The sequence below is a fragment of the Carcharhinus amblyrhynchos genome, chromosome 6, assembly GCF_965287045.1.
Source record: "Carcharhinus amblyrhynchos chromosome 6, sCarAmb.v2.hapA, whole genome shotgun sequence".
Classification (NCBI taxonomy): Eukaryota; Metazoa; Chordata; class Chondrichthyes; order Carcharhiniformes; family Carcharhinidae; genus Carcharhinus; species Carcharhinus amblyrhynchos.
The window spans coordinates 44,512,878-44,533,534 of NC_137329.1; the positions used below are offsets into that span (position 1 = coordinate 44,512,878).

General features: G+C 40.4%; 1 protein-coding gene across 8 annotated transcripts in view; it reads right to left on the bottom strand.

The window, feature by feature from the left end:
- Window positions 1-20,657, bottom strand: part of dagla (diacylglycerol lipase, alpha) — a 379,214-nt gene that overhangs the window by 306,678 nt on the left and 51,879 nt on the right. Inside the window, exon 1 of one of the 8 annotated variants that reach the window (XM_080190331.1) lies at window positions 7,331-7,554. The exons of 6 other annotated variants lie outside the window; for them this stretch is intronic. The gene's annotated coding sequence lies outside the window, so the exon portion shown is untranslated. Of the gene's footprint in view, window positions 1-7,274; window positions 7,555-20,657 lie in introns of those variants that run through there. One more of the 8 variants, XM_080190330.1, reaches the window with a different exon arrangement.

The window sequence follows — 20,657 nt, forward strand, 5'->3', positions numbered from 1 at the left end:
TGGAAGTAGTATGAACTGCGGGGAGGATAGTGATGAACTATCTGAATTCCAGAGGTGAGGTGAGAGTGATGGCCCCTGACATCAAGGCCACATTTGACCAAGTATGGCATCAAGGAACCCCAACAAAAGTGGAATCAATGAATATCGGGGGCAAACTCTCCACTGGTTGAAATCATACCTGGTACATAGGAAGATGGTTATACTTGTGGAGCTACAGGACATCTGTGCAGGAGTCCCTCAGGCCCAACCATCTTCAGCTACTTTATCAATGATCTTCCCTCCATCACAAGATCAGAAGTGGAGATGTTCACCAACAATTACACAATGTTCAGCATTATTCACAACTCCTCAGATACTGAAGCAGTCCATGTTCAAATGCAACAAGATCTAGACAATATCCAGGCTTGGGTTGACATGTGGCAAGGAATACTTGTGCCACACAAATGCCAGGCAATGACCTTCACCAATAAGACACAATCTAACCACCACCCCTTAACATTGAATGGTATTACCATCACTGAATCCCCCCGTGTCCACATCTTTGGGGTTACCACTGTCCAGCAACTTAACTGGACTCACCAGAAACACAGTGGCTACAAGAGCAGGTCCAAGGCTAGGAATAATGCAGTGAGTAGCTCACTTCCGGACTCCCCAAAGCCTATTCACCATCTACAAGACACAAGTCAGGCATGTGATGGAGTACTCCTCACTTGCCTGGATGGGTGCAGCTCCAAAAACACTCAAGAAGCTTGACACCATCCAAGACAAAACAGCCTGCTTGATTGGCACATCTACAAACATCCACCCCTTCCACCACTGTCAGTAGCAGCAGTGTGTATTACTATAAGATGCACTGCAGCAATTCATCAAAGATCCTTAGACAACACCTTCCAAACCCAGAACCACTTCCATCTAGAAGAACAAGGGCAGTAAGATGCACCATCACGTGCAAGCTTCCCTTCAAACCACTCACTGTCCTGACTTGGAAATATATTGCTGTTCCTTCAGTTACTCGGTCAAAATCCTGGAATTCCTTTCCTAACAGCTTTGTGGGTCAACCCACAGCACACGAACTGCAGCATTTCAAGGCGGCAGCTCACCGCCACCTTCTCAAGGGCAACTATGGATGGATAATAAATGCTGGCCAGCCAGCAACGCCCATGTCCCACGAATGAATAAAAAAAACTTCAAGAGGGCATATACAAACTGGTGGAATGTGCAGGCAAGTGGCAGATGAAGGTTAATGCAAAGGAATATGAAATGAGATATTTTGGGAGGAGGAATAAGCAGATGTAATATAAAATAAAGGATACAATTCTGAAAGGGTGCAAAAGTAGAGAGATATGTGGATATGTATGCACCAATCACAAAGTCAGAGGGTAAATGGATAAAGCTGTTAACAAGGCATAATGAATTTTGACTAAAATAATCGAAGCATAGAGTATAACACAAGGAGGTTATGATCAATCTTTATAAAAATTAATCTCGTCTAAATTGGAGCAATGTCCCCAATTTTGGGCATTACACTTCAGGAAAAGGAGAAGGCATTAGAGAGAGTACAGAAAAGATTTATGCTCATAGTTCAAGAGATGATGGTTGTCAATTATGATAAGAGAACTGCCCCAGTTTCTCCAATCTAAGAGAAGATTAAGAGGAGATTTGACAGAGTTGTGCAAAATCATGAGGGACTAGACAGAATACAGACAATTTTTCCATTGGCGAAAAGATCAAGAGCCAGAAGACACAGATTTAAGATGATCAGTAAGAAACCAAAGGCAACGTGAAGAAAAATATTTTAAACTGAGCAGTTAGGGTCTGGAATGTACTGCCTGAGAGTGTGGTGGAAGCAGACTCAATCATAGCTTTCAAAAGTGAGTTGGATAATAATTTGGAGGAAAAAAAAGTGTGCAATGTTATGGAGGATAAGGGCAGGGGATTAAAACTAGCTGCTCTTGCAGAACATGATGGGCTGAATAGCCTCATTTTGCAACCATTTTGTGATTTTGCCAGATCATGGAGTAGAACTTGAAGCCATAACCTTCTGACGCAGACAAGAGTGCTACCAACTGAGCAACAGCTGAAAGATAATGCACAGAGATAATAAATGCCAATTGACAGAAAGACTTCTTAAATATGAGCAATTTGCAATTCAGCTCAATGAGACAACTCACGCTGGTCGTGGAACGCAATTATTAGCTTACATTCATATGGTTTTCCGGAGTAAATATTTTTAGATTTTCTTTTTTGTCAGGCATTACCAGAACAAGCAACGAGTAAACAAAAGCTACTGGATAATTTTATGGAATCAGAATTGCTTAAATGGGAGAACTGTGTTGCTAGTAGCATAGACAGCACTGCTGCTATGTGAAGCAATAGGTGTGGCGTTATTGCAAGAATAAGAGCCTCAAACCCACAAATAATTGTAACACATTATGTTGCATTTCCAAATCTTTGGTTCAAAAAGAGCACAACCTGAATTACATGCTGTGTTAAATGCAGCTGTCACAGCTGGGAATTTTCTAAGTCCAGACCTCTGAATTCATGTCTGTTTGCAAAGCTGTGTTCAGAAATGGATGCAGGACATGAAAAATTATTGTTTTACACAGAAGCATGTTGGTTATTTCTCACTAATCTTCAAGGAGTTTCTGAGTATTGTAAACAACTGCTGGGTTGTCCTTCAGTGCACTATCCTTGATTAGGTGAAAACCTCTATGACCAATTATGGACAACAGAATTTGCACACCTGGTTGACATTTTTGACCTGTTAAATACACGGAACCTATCAATAAAATCAAACTCGAAATGAGTGACAAGATTTCAACATCTAGGAAGAAAATTGAGATTTGAAAAGCAAAAATAAGACATTGGGGTTTCAGATGGATTCCTGCCACTAAAAAGTTTCTGGATGCAAGCACAATTGAGACCGCTGAGTGGAGGAAGGAAAGGATAGTTTCTCATCTTGCAATATTGGCACAGTACTTCAGTGTTTATTTTGAAAACATAAACAGAGTTTGAGGTTCATTCTTCACATTTTTATGACATCTTACTGCCTAAGTGGAAAAAAGGAAGAGGAGCTGGTGGAACTGCTTGCCAGTTTCAGGAACAAACACCATCCCAGTTTTGGTCATTTGTTATTACAGGGCATTCAGAATTTATTAAAACAGTATGAAAGTGTTGCTATCTTTCCCAGTAACATAAGTTTATGAAACACAACATGTTATTCTGGCAACAATGAAGACAAAGTGCAGACCTCGTCTGGAGTGGAGAATAAATTGCCAAACATCACATTGAAAATATGACAATGCAATGAAAAGAAAGCACATTCATCTCACTGATGCTATACCTTAATACCTATTATCTTTAAAACATTCTTTACGTTTTCATATTATTGTTATAAATACTAATTCTTTGAAAAGGGAGCCTTCAACCAAGAGAGTTTGTAAACCGCTTTTATAAACCATGATAATGTGTCACAACATACTAAAATAATGGAATAAAGTTAAAAGTGTTTCTGCTAAGTCATGTTTTATTCTGAATCTGTACAATTTTGTAGTTTCTCTGATACTGCATTAAAGCTCAGGTGCACTACAGCACTTTCCAGGTAAATTTAATCAGCATTTCTTTTCATCAAATTACCTCTTCTGCAAAGTACTTAGGGGCATGCAGGCAGATAAGAAGCGTTGCCTGCTGCCAAAATCTATCAACACTATTTCACTCTGTGTATAAACAACGTTTACAGTGCCAACAGCATACATGCCTACCAACATAGTTAATGTATATATTTGAAGGTGCAAGGGCTTATCACAATAATACCTATATGACCTCAGGTTGGTATGAAGATGAAAAGGTAGGAAGCAAAGAAGGTAAATGGAAAACTAATTGCAGTGGATGGGGTCCAGTCTGTCTGGTGCCAGGTGGTTCAAAACACACAAAATTTATTAAAGTGGAAGTAAGCACGTCTCACCATGAGCGGATCGGTTTTCCGTTTGAAAGTTCAAGATAGAACCTGGTGTTGAAGCAGGCCTTTTGAGAATAGAGACTGTGCTACACTGTGTTTATGTAATTGGAAAGGACAGAGGGGGCTGAAGATGAGCAGAGAATTGTAGATTGGACAATATCCACCCTGCTGCTGGTACTGCCAGAGCCAATCAGACAATTTGAAAGGGGTGGGAAAAGGGAGGTCAGTCTCTGGGGATTCTGTGCCATCAGGGTCGCCCTGAACTGAATAAGAAAGGGGTTATAGCCTTGACAGTGTTAACTACATTCATGGATGTCAGATGGAATACAACTGCTGGTAAATGGAACTGAAGGATTAAAACTATTGAGTGGTGCGAAATGAGATATACCACATAGATGAGGCCTTGTAGGAAAGGCAAATTGCACATGATGCCACATTTGTATGGGAAATAATGTGACTGCTTGCAACTAGTTAAGACATATTTTTGTTGCATCAACTATTTAAAGTGAAATTTACCTTTTATTTGAAATATCCTTTGCCTATTATTTAGTATTTGAATTATATTTAGTTGGTCTGTTACAGTTATACACAGACAGTGAACAAGACTCAGAGACTAGTAAGACATGCAGAGTAAGCAAGTGAAGCAAATAGTAGGTGGGACAAACAGAAGCAATTCAGTATTGGGTGGGAGAGAAGAGACAAGTGGAGGAAAACACAAATATCATGTCACCGTGAGAAGTGCTTTGGGGGGAGTGGACAAAGAAAGCATGTAGCGAAGAGTGGATAGAGAAAGTATGTTGCTGGGTCCTATATTTGCCACCACATTCAGGCTTAGATATACTTGCAATAAAGAATGTTAGATTAGTCAGTATCTTAAGTTAAATGTAGTTGTATTTCAAGGTCACATGTTTTCATTCAGAGCAGCTTCTTCACAAACAGCAATTTTTTGTTTCAATTAATGATCAGTTTTTGATAGTCCTGTAGTTTAGTATCCACAATGAGGCTCACCAGCATCTGCCCAGCTGAGTCAGTATGTTAACTGTGTATTAAGTTGTTTAATTGTATGCAGCTGGTCGGCATTAACTTTAAGCCTATACAAATTGACACAGGCAAACTGTGGTTGTTATATGCTGATAATGTGCAACTCTGTAAATAAGGCTAGATCCCAGTTCGATCCTTCAATAACTTCCAAAATAGCAGAAATGAAATGGAATATGAGAAATTGCGATAAAACTGGAAATAATTCCATATATTACTGTACTTTATCATTTCATAGAATTTTATAAATCTGTTACTACACCAGAGTAAATCCCTCATTTGGTACATGTGCCAAAGGCATGAGTGAAAAAGATACTTACTTGAGATAGTTGTCAAACAGCTCCAAGCAGTCGTGACAGGGACGTGGAAGCAAGTTACATATTAAAAAACAATAGGTTTATCTGGTAGCACAAGTTTTTGGAGCACTGCTCCTTCTTCAGGTGAGACCGCACTAATGAAGGAGCAGTGTTCTGAAAGCTGGTGCTACCAAATAAACCTGTTGGACATTAACCTGGTGTTGAGAGACTTCCCACCCTAGTCCAACACCGGCATCTCCACATCATATTAAAAAAACTGCTGGATCATTGGGTGTGGCTCAAGTCAGTTCTATGCAATGATCCACAGCCACTAGGAATTGGTTTGGGACTATACATACCAATTTCACAAAGTCCTCTTTCTACCCAACCACAGGGGAGACTATCAAACCATCTGAGCTCCATTTCAATAAACCAGATCACAGAAGTAAAAGTACATAATATTAACCCATCACACCCAGTTGTATAATTGAAACAAGATATCAGATTATATAACTTAGTTTTGTGAATCAAAATAGTAATCAGAGAGAGAAATTCCAACTGTGCTTTCTTCTTTAACTTTAAAAACAACCTTCACCAGTCAGATCTCCATAATTTTCTTTACAGTTAGGGAAGGAAACAATAAATGGAATTTAAGAGAATGAAGTAATGTGGCTTCCAAAAGCAAGCAGTATAGCTTTAGGAGGTCCAGCATACAGACAACTCTCCCAATGTCAATTTATTGGTCTCTCACTTAAAATCATAGAAATCCTACTGTGCAGAAAGAGGCCATTTGTCCCATCGAGGCTGCACCAACCACAATCCCACCCAGTCCCTACCCCCAAATCCCTACATAATCCCTCTACCCTACGCATCTCAGGACTCTAAGAGGCAATTTTTAGCATAGCCAATCAACCTAACCTGCACATCTTTGGACTGTGGGAGGAAACCAGGCACCCAGAGGAAACCAATGCAGACACGAGGAGAATGTACAAACTCCACACAGACAATGACCCAAGCCTGGAATGGAACCTAGGTCCCTGGAGCGGTGAAGCAGCAGTGCTAACCACTGTGCTGCCCTTACTATTAATTATTTATTAATAAGTATTCAGACGTTTCATCATTCCTACCAAAGTGGATAATTTCACACTTTTCCACATTGTACTTTACCTGCCACCTTCTTTCCCAATCACTTAACTTCATCCATATCCTTTTACAGCTTATTTGCATCTTCCTTAGAAACCTGGATACATTTTTGATTTTTTTCTACAGTCCAAGACCCAAAATCCCTTAAATTCAACGTGTTATCTAAATATATAAAAATATACATATATATACAATTTTAGCAATTCTACCACCGCTCCAGCTGAGAGTCCTGATCAGTGACACAGAAATCCTTTAGTCTAATTATTTCCATTACTAATGCCAAGTTATTACAGATTTTAATTAGCCAAATTTAAATTTTCCAGCTGACATTATGAGATTTTAACTCATGTCTCTAATGCACTAGGCTTGGCCTCACATTACAAGTCCAGTAACATAATTTATGCTCCTGCACATCAAAGTGTTTGAAGGGTGAAATAGGTCGCATGACTTCACGTGCTCATTAAGGGAAGTGATATTAACGCTGCTGAACAAGTTATTCCCCGATATTTTGCATCAGACAAGTATATCAATAAAAAACAGCATCAAAATCCACTGAATTGTCTAGCTATGCCGAAAACCAAACCTCAAGTACTTCAAATGCATATGTAACATTTCTGCTCATTCACACACCTCAATTTGACAAATACAAAAACAGAAATGTCTTCCAACAATTCTGATAGTGAATCATTTAACTTCAAGCAGAGTAATTTAACACAGATAAATTCTTGAACTTAGATTGATACTGCATGCAGATAAACAAAATGCATTTCAATCTCAAAGCCAACACACTGCAAATAAAATGTAAAACAATTTAAAATTTTCCGAAATTATCTACTCACAAATCAAGTCATTTGTGTTGCAAGCTGGTTTCTTGATTAAAAAAACTGCATCTTACATTTTAAAAACATCTATAATGTCTTATGTGTCCATTTACGGTCTTCAGACATATGTCGAAAGAGGATCAGCAAATTTCTGTGATCTGCTACAGGCAGAATATACAAGTGTACCACTAAGGTTCAACTTAAATTGACAGCATCAGTGCTGTAGCTGTAAATTCTGTAGCTGTAAATCTATATACAGGCAGAAGTTCTACATCTGCATCATTCAATTCACGATCAATACCTTTCTCCCTTTGCGGAACAGGAAATTGCAGTAGTACTGCTGCATTACTAAGATTCTCCTACTGATGGGAAAGGCCCATAACTCACGAGAGCTGCTGGCATTCATGAGTCCTGACGTCATTCTGAAGGTGAAAACATAGCAGCAGCACGATTTATTTCCTGGGGCAATTCAATTTCATGTTTTAAAAGCATGCTTGAATCACAGATTTGTGTTGCAGGAATATGCAGTGGTCAGGAAGCAGTCAATGAAGTTATCAATTAATCACACTGATCAAAAGGTCTGACATTACCTATGGCACAGTATACTAGTTCCAGTTTGCAATGGTGGAAAATGAAAATCCTTGGAATAAAGACTAACAAATTCTAATATTCAAGCAAAATTATTTTGGTTGAATAATCCTATACTTGAAAAAGTAATAGAAAATTCTAGAGAATCAAAAAGTTATTTTGAAAAATAACATATTAAGTTCATAGAACAGGTCCAGCAACAAATAATTTAAGGCAGCAGGAGAGCACACTAACAAGCCAATAAATTAAAAGAACAGCCATGAATAAATAAATATACTCACTGACCTATATTGGCTCTCCATCAAGCAATTTTAAAATGCTCCTCCTTGTTTTCAAACCCCTGCACGGATTCAACCTTCCCCATCTCTATAATCTCCAACTCAGATATATATGAGCTCATCTATTTCTGATCCCTTGAGGAATTCAGATTCGAATTGCCCCACCGTTAGTGGTTTTACCCATAGTTGCCTCAGCTCCAAGCTTTGAAACACCTCCCCACTTTCCTTTCCTCCTTTATGACTCCTTAAAACCTAACCTTTCGATCAACCAATTGGTCATCTGTTTAATATGTCCTTATGGGCTTGGTATCTTATTTTGTTTTATGACACTCCTGTGAAGATATTTTGATACAATGTGAAAGAATCTGTGGTTACAAAGCATGTATTTTTGAGACAGATCCTAACTGAAAGGGGAGACTGAACCTTATAATTTCTAGGGAAATTATATGTGGAATAGAGATTACAAGCCAAAACTTCTGGGGTGGCAAACAGATGAAAGGGCACAGAACAACCCAAGCTCAGATGACAATCCCAGTTGTGTTGCACAGGCAGGTTGAACATCCAGGAGCTGGGAACTACAGCTATTTCTGTTATTTGAAGATATTATTAAGGGGTTTACACTAAGCAGAGTTGTGTTAGTTTTGCAGATATATACCATTTGATAAAGACTCCACCTGTAGAACTCAAGTAGGTTATGTGCTGCTGACAGCTGGGAATCAGGCTAAATCCTGGAAGGTGGAGCAGCTGGAATTCTTGTTGATAAGGATGATGTTTTAAAAGACTTTGGAGCAGAGGTTGATGACATATATGCTAAGTGCACTGTCTAGTAAATTTGCAAGATTTGTCTTAGCTTTAATATGTATAATTTATAATTGAGTGCACTGTGCCTGTTAATTCAGGATTAATTATGCTGATTTTGGGTTTGATCGTTAGAATAAAAGTTCTGAGGTGCAAAATTTTGTTAATCGTGTTTTCCCTTCGAGTTTGCTTGTAAAGTTTGGTTCTTTTACATTAACAGTGTCTGAAAGAATTATAATAAAATCAAAGGTGATTTGTAAGTTTTTAGTCTTGAGGTCACTGCTGAGAATCACAGTCGGGTGTTTTGGATGATGTACCACAAAGCCTAATTACTGACAATTTCCATCCATTGAGTGAGATTGCAGCCAAGTTGGGTTGTTTAGGGCAGTAGTTCTATGCAGAATATATGTGGTGGCAGTTTTCTTATTCTGTAGTTAATGGGGTAGGAGGCAATCTGTGGTTTCCTTTCCAGACTAACATTCCACTTCTAGGTGAGGCTTTTAAATATTTCTCTATCTGAACAATAATAAGGCCAATTGGCAACAGCTACACTTTCCGTGCAAACATTTCTCTGCTCTAAGCGAACTTCAACTTTAATTTATCATTTACAGACTCCATTAACTTCTTTTTAAAAATTTCAACCCTGGGTTATACACTGACTGATGATTGTATTATAAGAAATAAGAAATAGGAGCAGGAGTAGGCCATCTAGCCCTTCAAGCCTGCCCCGCCATTCAATAAGATCATGGCTGATCTGTCGCTGCTCAGTTCCACTTTCCCGCCCTCTCCCCATAACCCTTAATCCCCCCTCTCATCAAAAACCCATCAACCCGCGTCTTAAAAATATTTAGCGAGGCAGCCTCCACCACTTCAACGGGCAGAGAATTCCAGAGATTCACCACCCTTTGAGTGAAGAAGTTCCTCCTCAACTCCGTTCTAAACCGCCCCCCCTTTTATCTTGAGGCTGTGCCCCCTAGTCCTACTGTCTTTTTTGAGCAGGAAGAGTCTCTCCACCTCTATCCTATCCATCCCATTCATCATCTTACACGTCTCAATGAGATCTCCCCTCATTCTTCTAAACTCTAACGAGCACAAGCCCAGTTTATTCAGCCTCTCCTCATAGCTCAACCCCCTCAACTCCAGTATCAGCCTAGTAAACCTCCTCTGCACTCCCTCCAAGGCCAAAATATCTTTGCGCAGGTATTATTAGTCTTTATATTTTATCAGCTCAGCAAGGCCATATTACTTATCAATAATCTCTCTGTCCATACCCCAAAGGCGCTGATTCATGCTGCATGAACTAATCATCTTGTTACCTCGCCCATGTGCAAGCTGTACAGGAAGTGTTATTCAACTGCAGAGTCAGAGCTACACCCAATTCAATCAAACCACTTAAAATGCAGTGTGTGTTAAGAGATTGAAATCAGAAGTGAGAACTCTTGTTTAAGTATCAGTGACAATGAGAAGATTTATGACCGTGCTCCTCACTCTTCATGTTATTATATGGACAGAATTAGTGGAAAGACACTTGCGTAAAACTTGAGCAGCAATAATGACAAGTAATCACCCAACAAAAAATTTATTAACACAACTAAGTTTTTTTTAGCATTCATTCATAGGATACGGGTGTCGCCGACAATGCCATGATTAATTGCCCACTCCTAATTGCTCTGGAGATGTTTCTTATATTGCTGCAATCCATGTGGTGAAGGTACTTTCCTGTGCTATTATGGAAGAGTTCCAAGATTCTGATCCATCATCGATGATTCAATGTATTTTGCAATCAAGAAGATATGCAATTTGGGAACAGAATTTCTAGATGGTGATGTTTTCATGCACCTGCTTCCCCTCTCCTTCTAGATGTCAGAGGTTGTAGATTTAGAAGATGCTGTTGAAGCCTTGACAAGTTGCTGAAGTGCATCTTTGGATAATACACACTGCATACATAGTGCACTGATGGTAGAGGAAATAAACGTACAAGGTGGTGGGTGGGGTATCATTTAAGCAGGTTGTTTTGTCCTGGATAGTGTTATCCTTTGAAGCAGATCTTCAGTGCTATAGACAGGATATTTTTCTATCCAGTGTGGTCAACCATGTCTTGTTATCTTGTGGAACATCTAAAAACTGGCTACTGTAATGTGGGGACCTCAGGAGTAGACCCAGATTAATCATCAAGTCCGAACATCTGGCCTTCTCATTCATACTCTCAGGCTGGACTCAGCCATCAATGACGATGGGGATAGCAGTCTTCATGGAGCTTCTTCCTCTGGATAGCTGCTGAATTGTTCACTACCATTTACAAATAAATGTGGCAAAATTGCAGAGCTTTTGATTTGATCCCATTTGTTATGGAATCCATGAATTCGGTCTGTAGCATGCTGTCCTGATGTTTAAACTGTATGGAAACGTGTGTTGTACACACGTTTGGCACACTCAGGATTGGACAACATTTACTAAACAATCACAATTATGCTAATTACACTGACAACCAATTTATCATCAGTTGGGCTCAAAGCTACATACATACACACATAGAGCCCTGTCCTTTGCCAACATAAACAATAACTGCAATGGCAGAAGTGCCTTTTACAGTTATTTAAAAGCTTGTGGGATAGTCACTTCCTGTGGCAATGCCATGTCTGGCTTAAATTTAAACAAAAGTTTGGCATTTAACTGTTCCTTGATGAATTCGCCATAGCAGCACCTCTACCAGATTCCAGCTGTCAACTCTTTACTCATGTCGTATAAACTGTTCCTCCCTTTAAGATTTGCTATTCTTTCAATTTGGTCCTCATGAGCACAACACCAAACCTGCAACAGCACGTCTTTTTATCAGCAAAAATACATTCACTAGCAAGAAAGATCTATCCATTAGGGAAATTAAGGAGAGTATTAGATTAAAAGAAGAGTCTTACAAAGTAGTAAGCCTAAGAATTGGAAATATTTTAGAAACTAGCAAAGAGCAACCAAAACATTCATGATTTAGAATAACAAATTAGTAAGATTATAGGAACACATTTCAGGAGCTTTTACATAAGAACATAAGAAATAGGAGCAGGAGTAGGCCATCTGGCCCTTCGAGCCTGCCCCGCCATTCAATAAGATCATGGCTGATCTGTCGTGGCTCAGTTCCACATTCCCGCCCTCTCCCCATAACCCTTAATCCCCTCTCTTATCAAAAACCCATCAACCCGCTTCTTAAAAATATTTAGCGAGGTAGCCTCCACCACTTCAACAGGCAGAGAATTCCAGAGATTCACCACCCTTTGAGTAAAGAAGTTCTTCCTCAACTCCATTCTAAACTGTCCCCCCTTTATCTTGAGGCTGTGCCCCCTAGTCCTACTGTCCTTTCTGAGCGGGAAGAGTCTCTCCACCTCTATCCTATCCATCCCATTCATCATCTTATACGTCTCAATGAGATCTCCCCTCATTCTTCTAAACTCTAACGAGTACAAGCCTAGTTTATTCAGCCTCTCCTCATAGCTCAAACCCCTCAACTCCGGTATCAGCCTAGTAAACCTCCTCTGCACTCCCTCCAAGGCCAAAATATCCTTGCGTAAGTACGGTGCCCAAAACTGCACACAGTACTCCAGCTGCAGCCTCACCAATGCCCTATACAGCCGCAGCAAGACCTCCCTACTTTTATATTCAATCCCCCTCGCTATGAAGGCCAGCATCCCATTTGCCTTCCTGACCACCTGCTGCACATGCAAGCTGGGTTTTTGCGACTCATGCACAAGGACCCTGAGGTCCCTCTGCACCGTCGCCTGCTGCAGTTTTTCTCCACGTAAGTAATAATCCTTCCTACCATTATTCCTACCAAAGTGGACCACCTCGCACTTGCCAACATTAAATTCCATTTGCCAGTTCCTGGCCCATTCGCCCAGCCTATCTAGGTCCTTCTGCAGACTCTCCACACCCTCCGCACAATTTGCCTTTCCACCAATCTTGGTGTCATCAGCAAATTTCGACACCATACACTCGGTTCCCTCCTCCAGATCATCTATATAAATGGAGAGTAACTCAGTAAATCACAGAGACAGGACAAACTGTCATGGGGAATAAAGAAATGGCAGGAGTGTTGAATAAATGTTGTGTATTGACTTTGCAGTACACAATTCAAATTACATACCACAAATCAAGGGTAATAAATGTGTGATCAAGAATGAAGAACCCAAAGTAATTAATTTGAAAAGAAGTACAGCAGAAACTTAGGGACTAAAAGCTAACAAGTCCCTGGCCTCCATCCTAGGGTACTGAACAAGGTTCCTGCAAGAGAGTGAATGCACTAGTTATGATTTTCTAGAATTCCCCAAATCCCAGCAAATGTAACATTTCTATTCAAGAAAGGAAGGAGAAAGAAAACAGGGAACTAACTACAGCCCTGTTTGCCTCACATCAATCTTCAGGAAAATGCTGGGATCAACAGTAAAGTTTTGAAAATGCACTTACAGTCAATGTGATTTTATTGAAGAGAAATCATGTTTGATAAGTTTTAACACTTTAAAATATAACTAGTAGAGTAGATGAAGAAGGACTTGTATGCTCGCATCCGCTTATATCAGCTTTGCTTTATCACCAGAACCAGCAACTTCCCCCTCTAATCTTGCCAATCTCTAATCCTGCCTAAATTCAGCTGCTGCTGAATCCCTCCTCCGTGGTGTTGTTTCCTCCACACTTGACTATTCCAATGTTTTCCTGTGGTTTCCATCTTCCACCATCTAGAAACACGAGCTCATCCAAAATCCAGCTGCCCATGTCCTAACTCACATCAAGTCCCATTTGCCCATCAGTTCTCTGCCGCTGCCCAGCAATGCTTCAATTTTAAAATTCCAGTCTTTGTTTGTAAATCTTATATAGCTTATGTGGCAATATGCTAGGCAATGGTGTGGGATATCACCTGTGTGAAAAGTTCTGAATTACTCAGAACAACCAAATAATTTCACACCTCATGATAATAAATACTTTCATTTCAACATTGGAAAGCTTTCATAAACCAATCAATAATCCCAACCTTTCTTGCCCAAACCTAAACACTCTTGAAAATGTTGCAAGCTTTTACATTTAAACTGGTGCTTTCTAGTTAATGTTAAATAATTCCATACTTCAAAATTACTATATTTTAATCTTACAGAAGATCAAACTGGTAGAGTGGATTTTCAACAGATCATCACTTACCAAAAAGTTAAAATGCCATGCTACCCTGCCCACCCAAGTTCAGACCTGCCTTTCTGTGCTATTTTGTACAACGAGCCCATGCTCAGTGGGGGCCAAATCAAGATTCCCTCCTGTTCATTAAATTAGAATGGATTTTTCAGATTGTGATAAGTATTCAGTGAGCTTGATGTCAGCGATAGTGAAATCGTTGGAGAAGGTTCTTAGGGATAGGATCTATACAGATTTGTAAGTGAACGGCCTTATTAGAGACAGACAGAATGGTTCTGTACGAGGTAGGTCGTGTCTCACTAATATGATTGAATGTCCTGAGGAGGTGACAAAATTGATTGATGAGCGTAGGGCCGTCGGAATATTGTCTACATGGACTTTAATAAAGCATTTGACAAGGTCCCTATGGCAGGCTGGTGCAAAAGATTAAATCACATGAGATCAAGGGTGAACTAACTGGATGGATTCAGAGCTGACTTGACCCTAGAGGACAGGATAGTGGTGGAAAGGTGTTCTTCTGAATGGAGGTCTGTAACTAGTGGTGTTCCGCAGGGATCAGTGCTGGGACCTCTGTTGTTTGTAATATATATAAATGACTTGGAAGAAAATGTAGCTGGTCTCATTAATTAAGTTTTGGATGATACTAAGACTGCTGGAGTTCCGGATAGTGATGAAGATTGTCAGAGAATACAGCAGAACATAGATAAACTGGAAAACTGGGAGGAGAAATAGCAGATGGAACTTAATCATGACAAATGCAAGGTGATGCATTTTGGTAGATCCAATTCAGATGGGAGCTATAAAAATAAATGGCAGAACCATCAGGAGCGCAGACACACAGAGTTCAGGTCCAAAGATCCTTAAAAGTGGCAGCACAAGTGGAAAAGGTGATGAAGAAAGCATATGGCATGCTTGCCTTCATTGGCCGGGGCATGGAATATAGAAGTTGGCATAATAAATTAAGTTAGTTATATAAAACGTTGGTTAGGCCACATTTGGAATAGTGTGTTCAATTCTGGTCTCCACACTACCAGAAGGATGTGGAGGCTTTGGAGGGAGTACAGAAAAAGTTTACTAGTATGCTGCCTAGTACGGAGGGTTTAGCTATGAGGAGAGATTGAACGAACTGGGATTGTTCTCTCTGGAAAGGCAGAAACTAAGGGCAACCTGAAAGAAACTTATAAAATTATGAGAGGCATAGTTAAGGTAAACAGTTGAAGCTTTTTCCCAGGGGAGAAATGACAATTACAAAGGGGCCCAAGTTCAAGGTAAGAAGAGGAAAGGTTCAGTAAAGATGTGCACAGCAAGATTTTTTTTTTTACACAGAAGGTGGTGGGGGCCTGGCATGCACTGCCAAGTGAGGTGGTTGAGGCAGACATGTTAGCGACATTTAAGACTTATCTGGATTAACACATGAACAGGTGGGGAATAGAGGGATACAGGTCTAGATTGGCAAAGTGATGGGTGCAGGCTTGGTGGGCTGAAGGGCCTGTTCCTGTGCTGTACTGTTCTTTGTTCCTTTGTATTCAAAACAATTAAAGTTAGCTTTTTTATTTTTGAGTCTAATGAAATTTACTGGAGTTCTATGAGGATGTGTCTAGGGCGGTGGATAGAGGAGAGCCGGTGGATGTGGTCTTTCTTGATTTTCAGAAGGCGTTTGACAAGGTACCTCACAAGAGGTTATTGCAGAAGGTCAGGGGGCATGGAGTTGGGGGTAGGGTGTTAGCGTGGATAGAGGACTGGTTGTCAAATAGGAGGCAGAGAGTGGGGGTCAATGGGTGCTATTCGGATTGGCGGATGGTGACTAGTGGAGTGCCCCAGGGGTCGGTGCTGGGGCCTCAGCTATTTACCATTTATATAGATGATCTGGAGAAGGGAACCGAGTGTAGGGTGTCGAAATTTGCTGATGACACCAAAATTGGTGGAAAGGCAAATTGTGCGGACGGTGGTGAGAGTCTACAGAAGGATCTAGATAGGCTGGGCAAATGGGCCAGGAAATGGCAAATGGAATTTAATGTTGGCAAGTGCGAGGTGGTCCACTTTGGTAGGAAGAATGGTAGGAAGGATTATTACTTACGTGGAGAAAAACTGCAGCAGGCGACGGTGCAGAGGGACCTCGGGGTCCTTGTGCATGAGTCGCAAAAACCCAGCCTGCAGGTGCAGCAGGTGGTCAGGAAGGCGAATGGGATGCTGGCCTTCATAGCGAGGGGGATTGAATATAAAAGTAGGGAGGTCTTGCTGCGGCTGTATAGGGCATTGGTGAGGCCGCAGCTGGAGTACTGTGTGCAGTTTTGGGCACCGTACTTACGCAAGGATATTTTGGCCTTGGAGGGAGTGCAGAGGAGGCTTACTAGGCTGATGCCGGAGCTGAGGGGGTTGAGCTATGAGGAGAGGCTGAATAAACTAGGCTTGTACTCGTTAGAGTTTAGAAGAATGAGGGGAGATCTCATTGAGACGTATAAGATGATGAATGGGATGGATAGGATAGAGGTGGAGAGACTCTTCCCGCTCAGAAAGGACAGTAGGACTAGGGGGCACAGCCTCAAGATAAAGGGGGGGCGGTTTAGAATGGAGTTGAGGAGGAACTTCTTCACTCAAAGGGTGGTGAATCTCTGGAATTCTCTGCCCGTTGAAGTGGTGGAGGCTACCTCGCTAAATATTTTTAAGACGCGGGTTGATGGGTTTTTGATAAGAGAGGGGATTAAGGGTTATGGGGAGAGGGCGGGAATGTGGATTGAGCCACGACAGATCAGCCATGATCTTACTGAATGGCGGGGCAGGCTCGAAGGGCTAGTTGGCCTACTCCTGCTCCTATTTCTTATGTTCTTATGTATGTGTTTTACTTTGACATAGAGTTCTTAAAGGTTAGCTTATGACGATATGCCAGACAATGGTGTGGGACATCACCTGCGTGAAAAGTTCTGCGTTACACAGAACCAATCAAATAATTTCACAACTCATGATAATAAATACTTTCATTCCAATATTGAGAAACTTACATAAATCAATTAATAATGCCAACCTTTTTCTCCCATACCTAAACACGCTGGAAAATGTTGCAAGCTTTTACATTTAAAACAGTGTGCTCTTGTTAATGTTGAGCACTTCCATACTTCAAAATTAATATGTTTTAATCTTAGAGAAAATCAGATTAGATTTTCAACAGATCATTACTTCCCTAAAAGTTATACCCACTCTAGCTCATACTGGCTCACCTCCCACACCAACTCGAATTCAAGTTCAGACTTGCGTTCCTCATCCCCTCTTCCTTCCCTACATTCATACTTACACATTTACCCACTTTATCAGTTAATACAGGTACACTTCTGTCCTATTCTCCAACATGGTAGGTTGTAGTACAGTGGTATTGTCACTAAACTAGTAATCCAGAGACGAGGAGGCTTGCTCTGGAGAATTCCACCATGGCAGATTTGAATGCAATAAAAGTTGGAATTAATAAGTTTAATGACCATGAAACCATTGTTGATTGTCATAAAAACATATCTGGTTCACTAACATCCTTCAAGGAAGGATATCTGCCATCTTTACCTGGTTTGGCCTACATGTAAATAGAACAGGCCTTATCAATGTGGCACCAGATCCACAGCAATTTGTTTTTTAATTCTTTTAGGGGATGTGGGCATTGCCTGCTAGGTCAGCATTTATTGCTCATCACTAGTTATTCTTGAGAAGGTACTGGTGAACTGTCCTCTTGAACTGTTGCAATCCCTGAAGTGCTTGGGAAGAAATTCTAAGATTTTGACGCAGTGATACTGAAGGAACTGCAATATATTTCCAAGTCAGGATGACTTGGTGGGGTACTTCCAGGTGGTGGTGTTCATAGGTATCTGCTGCCCTTGTCCTTCTAAAAGACCACCATTATGGGTTTAGAAGGTGCTCCGTAAGGAAATTCAGTGAGTTTACGCAGTACATCTTGTGATTGGTACACACTGTTGCCTCTGCTTATCAGTGATAATAGGATTGAATGTTTGTGGAAGGAGTAGCAATCAAGCGGGCAGCTTTGTCCTGGATGGTGTTGAGCTTCTTGAGTTTTGTTGATTGAATGTGGTTGACTCTGAAATGGCCACACATTTCAAGAACAATTAGGGATGAACAATAAATGTTGGCCAAGCCAGCAACACCTCCATGCCATAGATGAATTTTACTAAGTTAACAGGAGCATTTTCATTCTCCCCCCACTATAGGGTACTGCTCCCACCCATCTCCCTCCCTTACCAACTACTGTATTGCCCTCCTATCCCACACTTATCCAAGTCCATGTAATAATGGACTGAACCTGGTCTCCTCTGTCTCCTCAATGCTTCTCATGATATGGTTCAGACTCCAGAAGGAGCAGGACAGTGAAGGAATGTCACAAAGGAGAAAGGGGAACAGGTCATTACAGATACTGCTCCCAAAATGCTGGCTGATTGATGTTTGGCAAGTTGACTAATGGACTGACATATCAAAAATTCTTGCACTCTAGGAATTTGCTGACTTATGTATAGTTCCATTGTTACATTGATAGAATACAACTGAAGTTGTGTACTTCATTTATTTACAGTACAGTATGTGGAGTTTTCTTCTAAAAGAGTGCAATTCTGGAGACAAAATTTAATGAGAACTGCGACTTCTCTCACTGTACTTGTAAGGTTGTTCTGAGGGCATAGTGCACAAAGGCATTGCCACATGGAATTCCAGAAGATCCCCAAGTCAGATCTTCCATCTATGCGAAGTTAGCACATTTCTGGATCAGTCTGTCTGTTATAATTGGTCTCAACATTCCAAAGTAAGGAAAGAATTGCATGCAGCTGTGTGATTTTTCAGAGTCAAATAGGCAGTGAACATATATATGCAGATTCACACATGAAGAACAGCAATTTGCAATTTACTTGAGAAAGCTGCAAGTGCCAATGGACTATACCAAGCAAGTTTCAGCACCTTCAGGAAGAAAGGGAAGAAAACTTGGGAAGTCAAATGTGGGGGTGGGAAAGGAAGTATTCAGAATATTTGATCACCTTACTTAAAGGAGGGTATACTTGCACTGGAAGCCACTTACAAAAATTCACACCAGTAATTCTTGGGAATATGAAAATTGATTTATGAGGAAAGCCTGCACAGATGTGGCCCATATGTATTGGAGTTTTGAAGAATGAAAGGTGAGCTTTTTGAAACACGGACGATGAACTGCAGCAGCTCAAGAAGGCACCATCGCTACCTTCTAAAGGACAATTCCTAAGGGGGCTTGACAAAATAGATGCTAAGAGGGTATTTGCCCTCTTGGGAGAATCTACAACTACAGGGATAGAGTTTCAAAATAATGGGTCTTCCATTTAAGGTGGAGATGAGGATGAATTCTCTTAGAAGGTTGACAGTGTTTGGAATTCTCTTCTCTAGTGAGCAGTGGAAGTTAGATCATTGAATATGATCAAAGTTGAACTAGACAAATTTTCAATCGACAAGGGAGCTAAAGGTTATAAGGTCAGCAGGAAAGAGGACTTCAGGTCACAATCACATCAGCCATGATCTTGCTGAATGGCAGAGCAGGCTCAAGAGGCCAAATGGTCCACTCCAGCTCCTATTTCCTTATGTTTTAAATGGAAATCCAATTCCAATTATAACAGGATAAAAAAAGCATTATGCAAAATAGTCAGTGTTTAAAAGCAGGAAACCTTTTATATGAACGGATGTATTGCAGTAATGAAACGATGGAAACAAATGCTGAGCCTTATACTTAACTTTAGAAGAAACACAGATGTTTTATCGTCACCATGGTGCAACAGGACAGAAATAGCAGCAGGGCAGTACCACATTTATGTAATATACACAAGATCATCTTAAAGTCTGCATGTTTGTTGGTGCCAAATTCTCACTCAAATATTAACCTTTTGAATGCTATGTTTGGCCTTTTCTATTTATTTCTCATAGTTCAAATCATGGATATAGAGATATATATAATGCATTCTAGACATCTTTTACGAAGATAATTAAATATGTACTTTTAACTCCCTGCAAAACAAAAACAACCTAGGTTTTGGGCCCTGATTAAGTTACGTGCAATCTGGAATGCTTCACCAGCGTAGCTTATTATAAAACATGCATGTATACAGCTATCTTCTTCTTAACCACGTCATGTTATGATGCTGTGCCTTTGAGAAATGCAATATCATGTTTGTTGTGAGGTGTGTGTTTAAAATTCAACTCTGTTTTGCGTGGTGCCAATTTGTCTGTACAGGCAGCTCGCATGCTGAGATTGCAAATTAATGATCGATTTTAATTAGGGATTTTTTTTTAACATGAGTTAATGTATTTTTGTCTGTTTGGTTTTTCCCCTGAGTTTCAGAGTAGGATTTTGATTAGGTTGATAGAGTCATATGCTTAAGGGGAAGAGGGAAAAACAGGCAGTTACTGCCAAGTTCTGGAAGATGCAGAAGTATCTCTCTCTTGCTCTCTCAGGAGACAGCTGTTTGGGACCTGCTAGGAGAAATAGATTACTCACTCTCCAGAGGTATTCTGGAGGATCAAGGACTCAAGTACAAGGATGTAAGCCTATGTGTTCCTAACTGATTGT